Raw genomic sequence first — 14923 nt, 5'->3', positions numbered from 1 at the left:
ATCCAACTCACCCAGGTGCTATTCCCTGGAGCCTTTTGCTCATATGAGTCTGTTTAACATCTGCTCATACTCTCGTTCCCTTTAGCTCTATGGGATTTCTTCTCAATCACTGTTCTTGGAGACTGTGGAAATTAACCACTTCAGTACTATAAAATAAAGAGACAATGTTCATATATCATCAATTTTCTCTTTTTTGTGACTATTTCCTGTTCAGTCTAAGAGTAAAAGTAAAATATATGCGCCTCACCGGTTTTTATTTCCAATTCTTATTTTAGTTATAAGGAGGACGCCTCTGGGAGCTCCCGTTCATGTGGGTTCAATACTCCACGCCCACGTCTAGGGATGGGATAATCTTTGTTAGTATATCTAGATTACTCCTTAATTTTATCTAAATAATCCTCTTTCCTATTATTTTCCTTACCTTATTAGATATTTTGGAGTTATCAGTAGTCTACCTCACTCATGGGGATGTTGATCTTTTGTTAGAAGCCTTTTGACTTGGCCTGTGTTTAATGGGAAAGGATACATTTTAAGGCTGAGTTAAAACAGTCTGTTTCCTTTAAAGAAAACATTCTTCTACTAGCAGCGCTAACAGAGCCCTGTTTTTACTTACTTGGTAAAGGGAGCTGAACTGCGTGGCGTCCTCCTTGTCTCTTGAGTCTTTTCCATATACTGAAGCTACCTTGTGTCTGATCTTTATACATGTCACAGATTGGTTCATTTTGGCTAATCACTAACACCTGTTTGCTGTTAATAGGTGCTGGTGTATGGTAACCCGATTTTGGTCGCCATCTTGTAGTGGGTTAAAACCCTAGTTCTCTGCTTGCTTTTTGTTATAAAGATTATTTCTGTTCTATCTCTCAGGGTTTTTTTCGGGTTTCCTAAATGTATAACTCCTGCTAATTATGTGGCTAATTCTGCTCTGATTTCACGATGTTGATTTCATTTTTTATTTTTATTAATCATTGCTACGTTCATTCTGCGTTTATTGTCCGCTAGCTCTTTTTTCTATTTTAGCGGGCACACCTCTGTAAATCGAGGGGTTTACGACCTAATTTACCATCCGCTCGTACTGCGAGCGCCATTTTGGATAGGGAGTCTTCGTGGTTTATACATCTCCCGAGTGGTTATCTATTTAGGTTCCTCGTTTTTAACTCGAGTGTTCAGACTCATGATATTTTATGTTCGGTTCGAGCCTGCTGTAATTTGTAATTTAGCAAGCACATATCCATGGTGTGTTTGTAACCTGATCTGTTTACAACCTAATTATATTCCGCTCTTACTGTGGGCGCCATTTTGGGTAGGGAGTACTCGTGATTTGCTAAACCCATTAGTAGTTATATATTTGGGTCCCTTATTGTCACTAGAGTCACATCGCCTGCTATTATTTCTATTTTAGCGAGCAATCCCCTTTCGCACATTTTTATAGCTTGCTCAGTTAACCTCCTTATTGCACTCCGCTTTTACTGTGAGTGCCATTTTGGATTGGGAGTACTCGTGATTTACTACACTCCTTGGTGGTCAGTAATTTGGGACCATTATTAAACTTAGAATATTATGAGTCCTGTTGTTTGTGAGGGCTCCCTCTTCCTATTTATGCATATAGCAAAATAGCCCAGATTGTATCTCCTAATATTTTATAATCTCCGCATTTTTTGAGTGAAAGCTGAGGACCTTACCCTACTGCTTAAGAGTTTCTACATACCTATAACCTTATTTCTACCTTACCTCTTTATGTTTTTTAAGTCTTATCTAATACTTATTTGCAGTCCAGAAAAATTTTATTTTTCTTATTTTTCTTACAGTATCCTCTCCCAGTCTTCTTTGTTATTCAGACCTATTTTATGGGAGTTGAACTTGGACATGTAGTATTGTTCTCTTTGTTTTCGTTTTTTAGTTAAATCTCCTCCTCTTTTATTTATTCTAACTTGTTCCACCACACACCATCGTATGTCTTCCACTGTGTGGCCCCTTTCTATCCAGTGGGCTACCAGGGGAGCTGTCAATTTCTTAGTCCTGATGGCCGACTTGTGTTCTGTTATCCTTGTCCTTACTTCTCGTTGGGTTTCTCCTATGTATACTTTGCCACAAGGGCAATTGATCATATATATAACATGAAACTGGGTCAGTCATCTATTACGGGTGTAAAATACTATCACCATACCACCACCAAGCCTAGAAGGTTATCAATTTATAGATAACTGCAGAAAGTATAACAATAGCGTTGTAACAAATCTTAAGGTGGGATGTGCATAAGAGACTTGAGAGGTTACCAAATGTTAGGTTTATCAAATGCTGTATTGAGTATATGTAACTGAAACTAGTAGATGGGACCTAATGAAATATACTATGATATATGTCTTTGTAGATGTGACCAATCAGGGAACAAGTCCTGAAGAAGGTGCAAGAACAGCAGGGGCACCGAAACGCCGCGTCGACATTTTGTTCCTAATATTTGTGTTTTATTATTATTTTTCTATAAATATGTTTTTTGGAAACAAAACTGTATAAAGGAGAACTTTTTTTAACAATTGACATTGTCTTTTATGAAATGTGTTATTAATATTGTTTATATACATTGAGCATATACCGTGTAATAATTTTGTTGAAACTGTTTTGTGATACTATGACTTTTTAAACAAGAAATTCTTTTGAATAAATGCACTACAAATTTTAAACATTTTTATTGCTTTCCATGCTTTATATGTGGTCCCGTGTAACACTGAAAGGTTGTTAATTCATGGTTGTAAATTTGGTAACCTTAATAAGACTGCACGAATCCTGTTCACACATAGGTTGCCACCTCCGGTAGGAGTGGTATACCTACAAGGCATCAGAATCAGGAAAAGGCACCCTGTTTTTTCTCAGAGTTATTGACCCAGTCCTTTTCCTGACAGAAAGGGTAGCTCCCTACACATAACTTTTTTGACAATATAGCACAGTTTTTTAACTGGGGAGTTGTGTTCTCTCTTTTCCTCACATAACAGTGAGGTGTGATTCATCACACGGCGGTTCATAATTAATGCAATGGACGCCTTTAAAGTATTTAGTTTTTCAGACGATCAATTTAATAAACTAGTCAATTGTCCCGACAAAAGTGTAAATACAATAACAGTTAACAATACTGATGTAGAACAGTGGAAGGAACTCTGGAATTATAAGAAAAAAATAATTAGAACAGAATTACATTCAGATTTTCTGATACAATACTGTAAGAAGGGGATGATACCGAAAGGGCTGCAAGTTAAGAATGAACCGAGCCTATTTACAAAAAATGAAAAATTTTTAGAAACTTGGACATTCATAGCCAATAGATGCAGCAGAGACTGGCTCTTGCTAATCATAGAAACCGCACAAGCCACCCTGATCATAGAAAAAATTGAACTAGATGAGATGGAAAGAAAATTAAAAGATAACACCTCAGTAGAGGATGCAAAACAAAAACTGGAAGAGATCCAAAGAGATCTTGACGGGTATAAGGATTACCTGATCAACAAAAAAAGTAATAAATTCAAAAAAGATCTAAACCAGTATAAACAGGAGTTAGTATACCCCTATATACAAAAAGATTATTTTGACAGACCCAGGGAAGACCGGTCAAATAGAGGCAATTGGCAAACCAACAAACGCCAGGGCCCTAGACTAGGGGTAACCTTCTCTGACACCTCATACACGAGTAGTGATTCAGAGAATGAAACAACATCAGGGAATCAAACTGACCCAGAGAGAGATCGACCAAATAAACAAACAAGAGACAGTCTAGTTTTTTTAGACAGACACAGGGGAAATCAAAATCAAAACCCAACCCCGAGAGGGCGAGGGAGAGGGAGAGGCAACTATCAGAGCAATCAGGGCCAACAACGTCCCTATATGAAAACGAGAAGCCAAAAGACATGGGACTAGAACCTGATACAAAAGCACCAATAATAAATTTAGCCAAAAGAGAAATGACCAAGGAAGAAATTAGTCTATTAGAGAAAGGACTGGGCTACGCCATAGCAGGGCAACCGGACAGATTCACCTTAGAAAGGGACTTTCAACAACTGATAAGAAAAATTAGATTACAAAAATACTTTGAAGGCAAAGAAAGAATGCCAACAGATAACAAATCTGGTTTACGTCCGAAGTCAACATGGACTCCACTGAGCTCCATGGTTAATAAAAATGTAGACACATTTGAAAGGGTTATAACAAGAGGACTTGAAGAAATATTAGATCAGAGGTTGTGGATTAAAAACAATCTAAACCTGGAAGAAAAAAAGGCCTTGAATAATCTAGAAAATGAGGACAGTATTACTATCAAGCCTGGAGATAAGGGGGGGAGCATAGTAATATTAGAAACAACAGACTATGAGAAGAGAATGCACTACCTCTTAGATAACCCCAACCATTACACAAAATCCAACATGACAGAATGGCATAACCTAGGGAAACGGATAAAGAGCCTGCTCTTACTAGCTAAAGAAGATGGCGTAATTAACCATGAGGAATTCAATTTCCTCAACAATGAAAACCCAACGATCCCAGCGATCTACGGGTTACCTAAAGTGCATAAAGACATTAACAACCCGCCCATGAGACCGATTGTCTCAAGTCTAAACTCCCTCACAGAACCACTAAGCAAGTATGTGGACAAATTTATTCAACCTCTAGTCACAATACAACCTGCATACATAAAGGACACAACGGAAATGATCAAAAGAGTAGAAGGAATAACATTTAATCCTAACAACCAGTGGATGGTGACGCTTGATATAGAAGCGCTCTATACAAATATCCCCCAAAACGACACCATCAAAGTAATTAAAAAGTTACTGCTAAACGGGGAGGAAGATCTTTCAGAGCACTCTATATTCATAATAGACTGTGTAGAACTCATCCTTAAAAATAACATCTTTCTTTTCAAGGACACCATGTATAAACAAACAAAGGGGACCAGCATGGGAGCCACCTGTGCTCCCAGCCTGGCGTGCCTATATGTGGCGGACTTCGAGAAAAAACATATATTTAACCCCATGGCGCCATTTTTTGAAAACATCCAAAAATGGTCAAGATTTATAGATGACATTTTTTTCATTTGGCAAGGTAGTAGAGAGGAACTAATGGAATTCATTACGTGGTTAAATCTAGGGGATGAAAATTTAAATTTCACCTCAACGTACAGTAATGAGGAGTGTGACTTTTTAGACATTAAAATAAAACACATGGAGGGGGTCTTAGGAGTGGAACTTTTCACAAAACCGACAGACCGTAATACAATGCTCCATTTTAACAGTCACCATCCGGCTACCCAAAAAAACAACATACCGTTCGGACAATTTTTAAGGGTCCGACGTAACTGTACCACTTTGAAAGAATATGATAAACATGCAAACAACTTAATGAAGAAGTTTGCAGACAGAGGTTATCCGAAGAAAATGATTAAACAAGCTTACAAACGGGCAAAATACTACAACAGAGAAAGTTTGTTTGAACCAAGAACCAGACCTAACAATGAAACAAGACCTATTGTATTTGTTACAAACTTCTCATGTGTATCCAATAAATTGAAAAACTGTATTAACAGTAATTGGAAGTTGCTAAATGACCCAGGCGAAATACCAATCCCCAAACCGATATTTGCCTTCAGGAGAAACCGCACAATAAGAAACTGTTTAGTTAAAACGTACCCAGATAAAATGAGAAGGAACTCCATTAGGACCCTAGATGGGTCAAATCCAAAAGGCAACTATGCTTGCAATAACTGTAAAAATTGCCCTCTCATAATACCAGGTCCAAACATTACCATAGGTAAAACAACACACACACATAAGGATCTATTTAATTGCAGAACCAGCAATGTTATATATATGATCAATTGCCCTTGTGGCAAAGTATACATAGGAGAAACCCAACGAGAAGTAAGGACAAGGATAACAGAACACAAGTCGGCCATCAGGACTAAGAAATTGACAGCTCCCCTGGTAGCCCACTGGATAGAAAGGGGCCACACAGTGGAAGACATACGATGGTGTGTGGTGGAACAAGTTAGAATAAATAAAAGAGGAGGAGATTTAACTAAAAAACGAAAACAAAGAGAACAATACTACATGTCCAAGTTCAACTCCCATAAAATAGGTCTGAATAACAAAGAAGACTGGGAGAGGATACTGTAAGAAAAATAAGAAAAATAAAATTTTTCTGGACTGCAAATAAGTATTAGATAAGACTTAAAAAACATAAAGAGGTAAGGTAGAAATAAGGTTATAGGTATGTAGAAACTCTTAAGCAGTAGGGTAAGGTCCTCAGCTTTCACTCAAAAAATGCGGAGATTATAAAATATTAGGAGATACAATCTGGGCTATTTTGCTATATGCATAAATAGGAAGAGGGAGCCCTCACAAACAACAGGACTCATAATATTCTAAGTTTAATAATGGTCCCAAATTACTGACCACCAAGGAGTGTAGTAAATCACGAGTACTCCCAATCCAAAATGGCACTCACAGTAAAAGCGGAGTGCAATAAGGAGGTTAACTGAGCAAGCTATAAAAATGTGCGAAAGGGGATTGCTCGCTAAAATAGAAATAATAGCAGGCGATGTGACTCTAGTGACAATAAGGGACCCAAATATATAACTACTAATGGGTTTAGCAAATCACGAGTACTCCCTACCCAAAATGGCGCCCACAGTAAGAGCGGAATATAATTAGGTTGTAAACAGATCAGGTTACAAACACACCATGGATATGTGCTTGCTAAATTACAAATTACAGCAGGCTCGAACCGAACATAAAATATCATGAGTCTGAACACTCGAGTTAAAAACGAGGAACCTAAATAGATAACCACTCGGGAGATGTATAAACCACGAAGACTCCCTATCCAAAATGGCGCTCGCAGTACGAGCGGATGGTAAATTAGGTCGTAAACCCCTCGATTTACAGAGGTGTGCCCGCTAAAATAGAAAAAAGAGCTAGCGGACAATAAACGCAGAATGAACGTAGCAATGATTAATAAAAATAAAAAATGAAATCAACATCGTGAAATCAGAGCAGAATTAGCCACATAATTAGCAGGAGTTATACATTTAGGAAACCCGAAAAAAACCCTGAGAGATAGAACAGAAATAATCTTTATAACAAAAAGCAAGCAGAGAACTAGGGTTTTAACCCACTACAAGATGGCGACCAAAATCGGGTTACCATACACCAGCACCTATTAACAGCAAACAGGTGTTAGTGATTAGCCAAAATGAACCAATCTGTGACATGTATAAAGATCAGACACAAGGTAGCTTCAGTATATGGAAAAGACTCAAGAGACAAGGAGGACGCCACGCATTTCAGCTCCCTTTACCAAGTAAGTAAAAACAGGGCTCTGTTAGCGCTGCTAGTAGAAGAATGTTTTCTTTAAAGGAAACAGACTGTTTTAACTCAGCCTTAAAATGTATCCTTTCCCATTAAACACAGGCCAAGTCAAAAGGCTTCTAACAAAAGATCAACATCCCCATGAGTGAGGTAGACTACTGATAACTCCAAAATATCTAATAAGGTAAGGAAAATAATAGGAAAGAGGATTATTTAGATAAAATTAAGGAGTAATCTAGATATACTAACAAAGATTATCCCATCCCTAGACGTGGGCGTGGAGTATTGAACCCACATGAACGGGAGCTCCCAGAGGCGTCCTCCTTATAACTAAAATAAGAATTGGAAATAAAAACCGGTGAGGCGCATATATTTTACTTTTACTCTTAGACTGAACAGGAAATAGTCACAAAAAAGAGAAAATTGATGATATATGAACATTGTCTCTTTATTTTATAGTACTGAAGTGGTTAATTTCCACAGTCTCCAAGAACAGTGATTGAGAAGAAATCCCATAGAGCTAAAGGGAACGAGAGTATGAGCAGATGTTAAACAGACTCATATGAGCAAAAGGCTCCAGGGAATAGCACCTGGGTGAGTTGGATAATGAAACTGGTTGGGAGAAAAGGGAAAGAAATCTCATTCCAGACCTTATGATTACATTTAAATGACCGACAGTGGGAAAAATACCACAGAGCAAAAGGGAAATGAATCCTATGTCAGACCTCAGGGCTACTTGAAAATGACCAACAGAAAGATCTCAGTAATGGGTGGGACAAGGGACTGTCCAGCAGAGGAAATATGAAACTGGGTCAGTCATCTATTACGGGTGTAAAATACTATCACCATACCACCACCAAGCCTAGAAGGTTATCAATTTATAGATAACTGCAGAAAGTATAACAATAGCGTTGTAACAAATCTTAAGGTGGGATGTGCATAAGAGACTTGAGAGGTTACCAAATGTTAGGTTTATCAAATGCTGTATTGAGTATATGTAACTGAAACTAGTAGATGGGACCTAATGAAATATACTATGATATATGTCTTTGTAGATGTGACCAATCAGGGAACAAGTCCTGAAGAAGGTGCAAGAACAGCAGGGGCACCGAAACGCCGCGTCGACATTTTGTTCCTAATATTTGTGTTTTATTATTATTTTTCTATAAATATGTTTTTTGGAAACAAAACTGTATAAAGGAGAACTTTTTTTAACAATTGACATTGTCTTTTATGAAATGTGTTATTAATATTGTTTATATACATTGAGCATATACCGTGTAATAATTTTGTTGAAACTGTTTTGTGATACTATGACTTTTTAAACAAGAAATTCTTTTGAATAAATGCACTACAAATTTTAAACATTTTTATTGCTTTCCATGCTTTATATGTGGTCCCGTGTAACACTGAAAGGTTGTTAATTCATGGTTGTAAATTTGGTAACCTTAATAAGACTGCACGAATCCTGTTCACACATAGGTTGCCACCTCCGGTAGGAGTGGTATACCTACAAGGCATCAGAATCAGGAAAAGGCACCCTGTTTTTTCTCAGAGTTATTGACCCAGTCCTTTTCCTGACAGAAAGGGTAGCTCCCTACACATAACTTTTTTGATCATCAGAAATTGTGGCATTGGCTACTAAACGTTCTCGAAAGATCTTTTTGCCACTCTCCCGTGGCACTTAACTATGGAAAAGAAAGTGTTGGATAGAGAGATTGGATTAGTCTCAGCCACTGGTAATTACTCAGGGTCACATCCCAGTCCATTGTTATTTTGCATACCGTGCCATCTCAGTTTGTTCCCGGACATATGCAAATCAGTCTTGACCCTGCACCAATGGGAATAGTCCAGCCCAAACTGCCAGGCCAGACCCTCCCTGGACCGGAAACAAGCATCCTGGGACCAGTTTATCCCCAGTTAGGGCTCATCAACCAGGTATAGCTCTGTTCCAGTGACACAGTGTGCACGGCACCCACGTCTGGGCATACTCTTCCCACTTAGGGCAATACACAAAAATATACAGAAAAGTGATGGATGGAATGAGTGAATTAATCTCAGCCTCCGGTAATGGCTCGGGCTGCATCCCAGTCAACCATTATTTTGTAAATTTTGGATGTGCAGCAAGGGGGGTGGGGCTCGCCCCTTGGGCATGGACAAGTGCTCCAACAGGGCACAACACTCTTTCCGCTGCTCCCCCCTCACCCCTCCACCCAGAGAGTATACAGGTAGTTACCCTAATCTACTTCTTAGGTTGGTAGAAAGCCCATTAGACCCCAGGCATTTTTTGGGGAGGAAAAGAAAAATGAATGGGGCCTAACTAGACATTGAAATTTGTCCACACCCCAAAGAGAGGTAGTGCAATTTGTCTGTCCTCCTGAAGGAAGATTAAGGAGTGTTACCCCCACACTGCGACACCTCTGGGGGAGGGGGGACGAACGACCACTAGACACCAGGCCAAAAAATACAAAATTAAAGAAGAGGTTTGGGGGGCCACTCAGGCATTGGGCTGTGTCCTCACCCGTAATGTCCCCATTATTCTTTCTACCTTCCATGGGGGGAAAATTGGAACTTTTACCTCCAATTTACTAGAGGAGCTGAAAGCCCACTAGACACTGGGGAAAACTGTTAAAAAAACAAAGGATGGGGTAACAACCTGTCCAGGCATTGCGTTGTATCCCACTCAAGAACGGGCTTAACAGTCTACCTGACCCCCAGGGGACAAACTGAGGGGTGGGTATTGGGGTGGGTGTGGCCTGCCCAGGCATCGGACTGTGCCCCCACCACAGAATGGGATCAGTAGTATTTCTGCTCTCCGGTGGGCAGATTGGGGGCGGGGTTTACACCCAAACTAACCCACGAGGTGACAGAAAGCCCACTGCATCCAGCAATTTTTTAAACAAAAAAGAATGGGGTGTGTGCCAGACAGAATTAGGCCACAACCAGGGCTCGAGTCGGGGTACCACACGGGCGGATTGCGTCCCTATACTTATTTTACCAGGAGCTCGATAACTGGAGCAAATGGAACCACACATTCACTCTTTGGCCTCTCTGGGGCGAGATCGGAGATCATTCAGAACGTTGCTCACGCGCTGGCTTCTCTGATGCAACCCCATCTAAGAGGTGAGCGAGGGGAGGCAATGAGTCTGATGGTGCCAGGCACCTTTCGTGATGTCACTTCCTGTCGTGACGTCAGCATCCCCCCACTTCTTTTTTTTAGGATTTGTGCCCTTGCCACACCCCTATCCCTAAAGCTACAGCAGTCTCTCTGTCATCCTTTGGGAAGACTGTGATGCCACAAATATATATATATATTTATTAATGTTGTGGGAGCCTGCCCATCCGGACATCAGGCCACATCCCCACTCCTTAAGCCCCAACACTCATGGGACGTCTAGCCAGTGACACATCAGTTACAGGTGTGCTCAGCCTGTAATAGCCCTACCATTATATGCAATTGATTTTCCTTGTGCTGACAAAACATTTGCATACCCAGGAATGCGCCTTCCTGGTAAAGTATTTTATGCAACAATACAGTGTACCTGTATCATTCCTTGTCCTGATGCTGGCCGTTGACTACTGTGCATGGTCGAAACTCTGTGACACCATCGGGCACCTTATTACTTCATTACTGCCAACTATAAACAGCATAACAGTTTGAACTGGTCATTTTAGCATACCTCTGGACATATTTTACCTACTTGAGTGCCAGCATACTTGTACATATTACACACATGTGTACATCACAACGGCCACCAGATTTAGAGATGGGATGACGGCGGTGGTGAATGGATGGCCAATAATTGTTTGCAATTAAATGCAAGCAAAACAGAGGTTCTGCTGGTTGGCAAAAATGTTAGTCTCTGGAATGAACATTGGTGGCCGTCACTCCTAGGAGTCATGCCCATGCCCGAGGCAGTGGTAAATAATCTGGGCGTTTGGATGGACTCTACTCTTAGTTTCCAGACCCACATAAAGAAAGTTGCTGCTACTTGTGTTGGTCTGCTACGAGGTCTTAAACCTCTTCTGAAATTTTTTGACCCGTCAGTACGACAGCTTATTGTGCAGACAACTATACTATCGTGTTTGGATTATGCAAGCTCCCTGCTTTTAGGGGCCAATAAAGCGGAGATACTTCGGCTGCAACGGGTTCAAAACTCGGCAGCTAGAATACTTTTGGGTCTTCCTCGCTCCTGTCCTGTGGGGGCTACTATTCGAGGGCTACACTGGCTTCCGATTGAGAAGCGTATCCAGTTTAAATCATTATGTCTATCCTTCAAGATCTTGAAAACTGCCAGCGCGGCGATACTGATAGACTTCTTGATCCCTTATGTCCCCCCTCGGCAGCTGCGCTCGTTGGGGCAACACTTGGTGATTGTCCCTTGGGTTAAACTATGCCGTGTAGGAGGGCGCTCGTTCCGCTGTCTGGCCGCTAAGTTATGGAATTCGTTGCCTGTACATATTCAAGGTATGGACGGCCAGCTCGCCTTCAGGAAAGCCATTAAAACTTTCCTCTTCCCTTCAGTGCAGTCTATTGGTTCCGTGACGTTTGTTACGACCTTTCCTGCTGTGTGTGTTATTCGATCTCTTGCAGCGCTGGGACGCCCCTTTGCTGGGGCAGCTGTGCGCTATGGAAAATCACTTAACATACATAACATAACATAACATGTTATACTTTGTTTCTCATTTGTCACTCTCTGTTCACCCTACAAGGACTTCACCATTATTTGTTTTCTTGTTTATAAATCCTTGACTACATTTTTTTATCAAGATTATAGTATGGTACTTGGGAGTCAGCTCTATTTACATACAGTCAACATTTAGAAAAGTTCCTGGTGAACCATTGTTTCTTTTAAATTTACAAAAGGTAGGCTTCCTGACATACCTCTACTGCTGTCAATGGATGTTGTGCTTACGGAATTGCTAAGCTTTTGCCGCAGTGTTAGTTTTGGAGCATAACATAATGATACATTGTAGTGTTTCTTCACAGTGGATGTCCCTGGCCCTACTCTTTTGTCTACTGTGGAGTTAATTGACTCAATTACTTTAAACAAAAGAAGTCTGCATGCTGGCAGGGATTTTCTTCAAACTTCTTTCTTTAATTGGTTCACCCTTGCACTCCTAACTGCAGCCCCTGGATAGATGTATCTGGGGCCAACAAATTTTAAGCCCAGTTTCAAATTCAAATTTCAAATTCAATTGTGCTTTTCTTTTGGCATTTTCCGATTTCTTTTTAGTTCAAGAAAAGCTTTATTAATCATAAAATGAGGTATCAATACACAATAAAGCAAAGGGACGGAGGGAAAGAAGGGGGGAGGTAAACAAAGAAAAAGTAAACAGGATGTGCTTACAAGAAATCAAATAGCAAAATACATATCATGGGCAATGAGAATAAAAATAAGGGGTACAGGGGAGGAGCCAAGATGGCGACTGAGACGGACGTGTAGGCTCCCGGCTCCGCAAGCCTTTGTTTCCCGCAACGATATCCTGACCTTCATCCTGTGATAGCACTGCAGCGGGACGACTATGAGAGTGCGCTGTTGTGGTTCGCGTTCCACCGGTGTCCCTGCCTGCCCGATAGCCGGAGATATCGACGAGACTGTTTGGCGGCCTTTGTAGCCCTGGAGCCGGGACCTGTGCTACCGTACGCCGCCGGAGGCTGCGGGGGTGACGACGGACGGTCTAGCCGGGGCGGAGCTGGCACCTTGGGCCACGCTGCCTGCTGTGGGGGAAATAGATGGACCCTGCTGCTAACTGTGCACATCGGCCAAGTGGGAGTTCATTCTGTTCCTTTCTCCTTGTGGAACGCTGAAGGTGAGCTGTGCTGTGCTGACCACTTTCTGGCGCTTGCCTGGCTACCGCGGATCACCCCCGAGTTTGCCCCCGTCTTGAGCCGCAAAGGGGATGACTCTCACTGTTGGTTGCCCATTATTAGCGTGTCCGGACAAAATCGGCAGCTTTCACTCCAGCCTCTCGGTGCCGGTTTCGCCCCCACATTCCTGTGAATCCCCTGACGGGGTGGCAATGGCGGCTGGCTCTTTGGTTGTGAGGGTGAGTGTCACATCGATTCCAGCTTGTGTCGCACTGCATGGATTTGAACGGTGTGTTAGACCGTGTGTCACGTCTCGTACCATGGAGTTGTTGGAACAGCAGCCTGTGTTAACTTATGGATCTGTTCTTGCCGCTCTTGCCGATTTGCGATCTGAATGGGGAGAGTGCTACCGAGTGCTGAGTAGGAAGCTTGATGATGCTACGCTCGCTCTGGGATGTGCGCCTCTAACCTGCTTTCAACGATGCGCTGATCTGCCTCCGCTGATTTCTGACTGGGCTACAGTGCTGCCACATGAGTGCAGAGAGGAGCGGTCTTTTGGCTGTGTTGGTGCTTACGGACTGCCGCCCGCCTACCTCAGCGGTGCTACAATGTTTCCCTCTCTACTGAAGCCTGCGCCCTCACCCGTGACATCGCTACTTTTGTTTCTGACGCCGCTAGTACAGCTACTGATTCCCTTTGTTGCCTTCGTCTCGCAAGCTTGGCTATCCCTACAATGTACTGCACATCATCGGGCGAACCTGGAGACACCCCTCCTTTGGGTCAATGGAACTATTTGTGACTGGCGATGTCCATTTTGTTTTGGTGCACACCTCCTCGGCCGAGTGCGGCCATTTTGTTCCTTTGTTCTGTCTGGGGCGGGTCCTCTTCTGGAGCTATGCTTAGGGGGACGCCCACGAACTGGCCAGGGCTAGGAGATTCCTCCTTACAACTTGTGCTTGATTCGCCGGTGGGGACTCGGTTTGGAGCGCTTCCACAACGCGTACTGCTGTGATATGTGATGATTCTCCCCGTTCTATCCTGTGCTTGATTCATTTTGTTGTTGTTTTTACAAATGGGGTAGAGTTCAAATGTATGGCGGGGGAGTCCGGGAGAATTTAGATTTGGCCCTCCTCTGTGGTTTCCTTTTTCTTTTCTTTCTTGCTTTAGTTTCTATATTTCGGGTTCTTTATCGGGCGACAGGCACACTGCGGGGGGGGGGGGGGGGGTAGGCCGTAGCCTCTGCATGCGTGTAGGGTGGGGGGTAGGGGGTGGGGATTTTTATTTTTTCCGTTTTTGTTTCTATGGGCCTTATTTTTCTCCTCTCTCTCACACTCTTTTCTTCTCTTGTTTCTAATCTGGGTCCGTGGTTTGGTTTGGTACGCGGTGGGTAATGGTAGACATGGTGTATAATGGTGGTTTGATAATCCTGTTGCATATATCCTTGTGCCGCCATGCTGCTTGGGGGGATTCTACTGTTTGTTGATATTCACTCCACGATGTTGCCCACTCATGTTGTAGGGGGATTGTACGGACTCTCCTTATCTTTGTTTATTATAATTAAAAACGCTTATATTGGGGGGAAAAATCCTTAAAATTAACCTTCATTGCTCCTGTTTCTCAGTAACACGGTGGTGTCCAGTGTAACCCTGCTTGACGGTCAATTTGTATCGAGGTGCTACTGAGTCACCGCACTGTTTGCAAAAGTGCTTCAACTGATATCGTGGCCGGCCGGATGGTTGTGGGCCCGTATTTGTTTTTCTGC

Source organism: Lissotriton helveticus, chromosome 9 (genome assembly GCF_964261635.1).
Source record: "Lissotriton helveticus chromosome 9, aLisHel1.1, whole genome shotgun sequence".
NCBI classification, from domain to species: Eukaryota; Metazoa; Chordata; class Amphibia; order Caudata; family Salamandridae; genus Lissotriton; species Lissotriton helveticus.
This window is presented reverse-complemented; position numbering follows the sequence as displayed.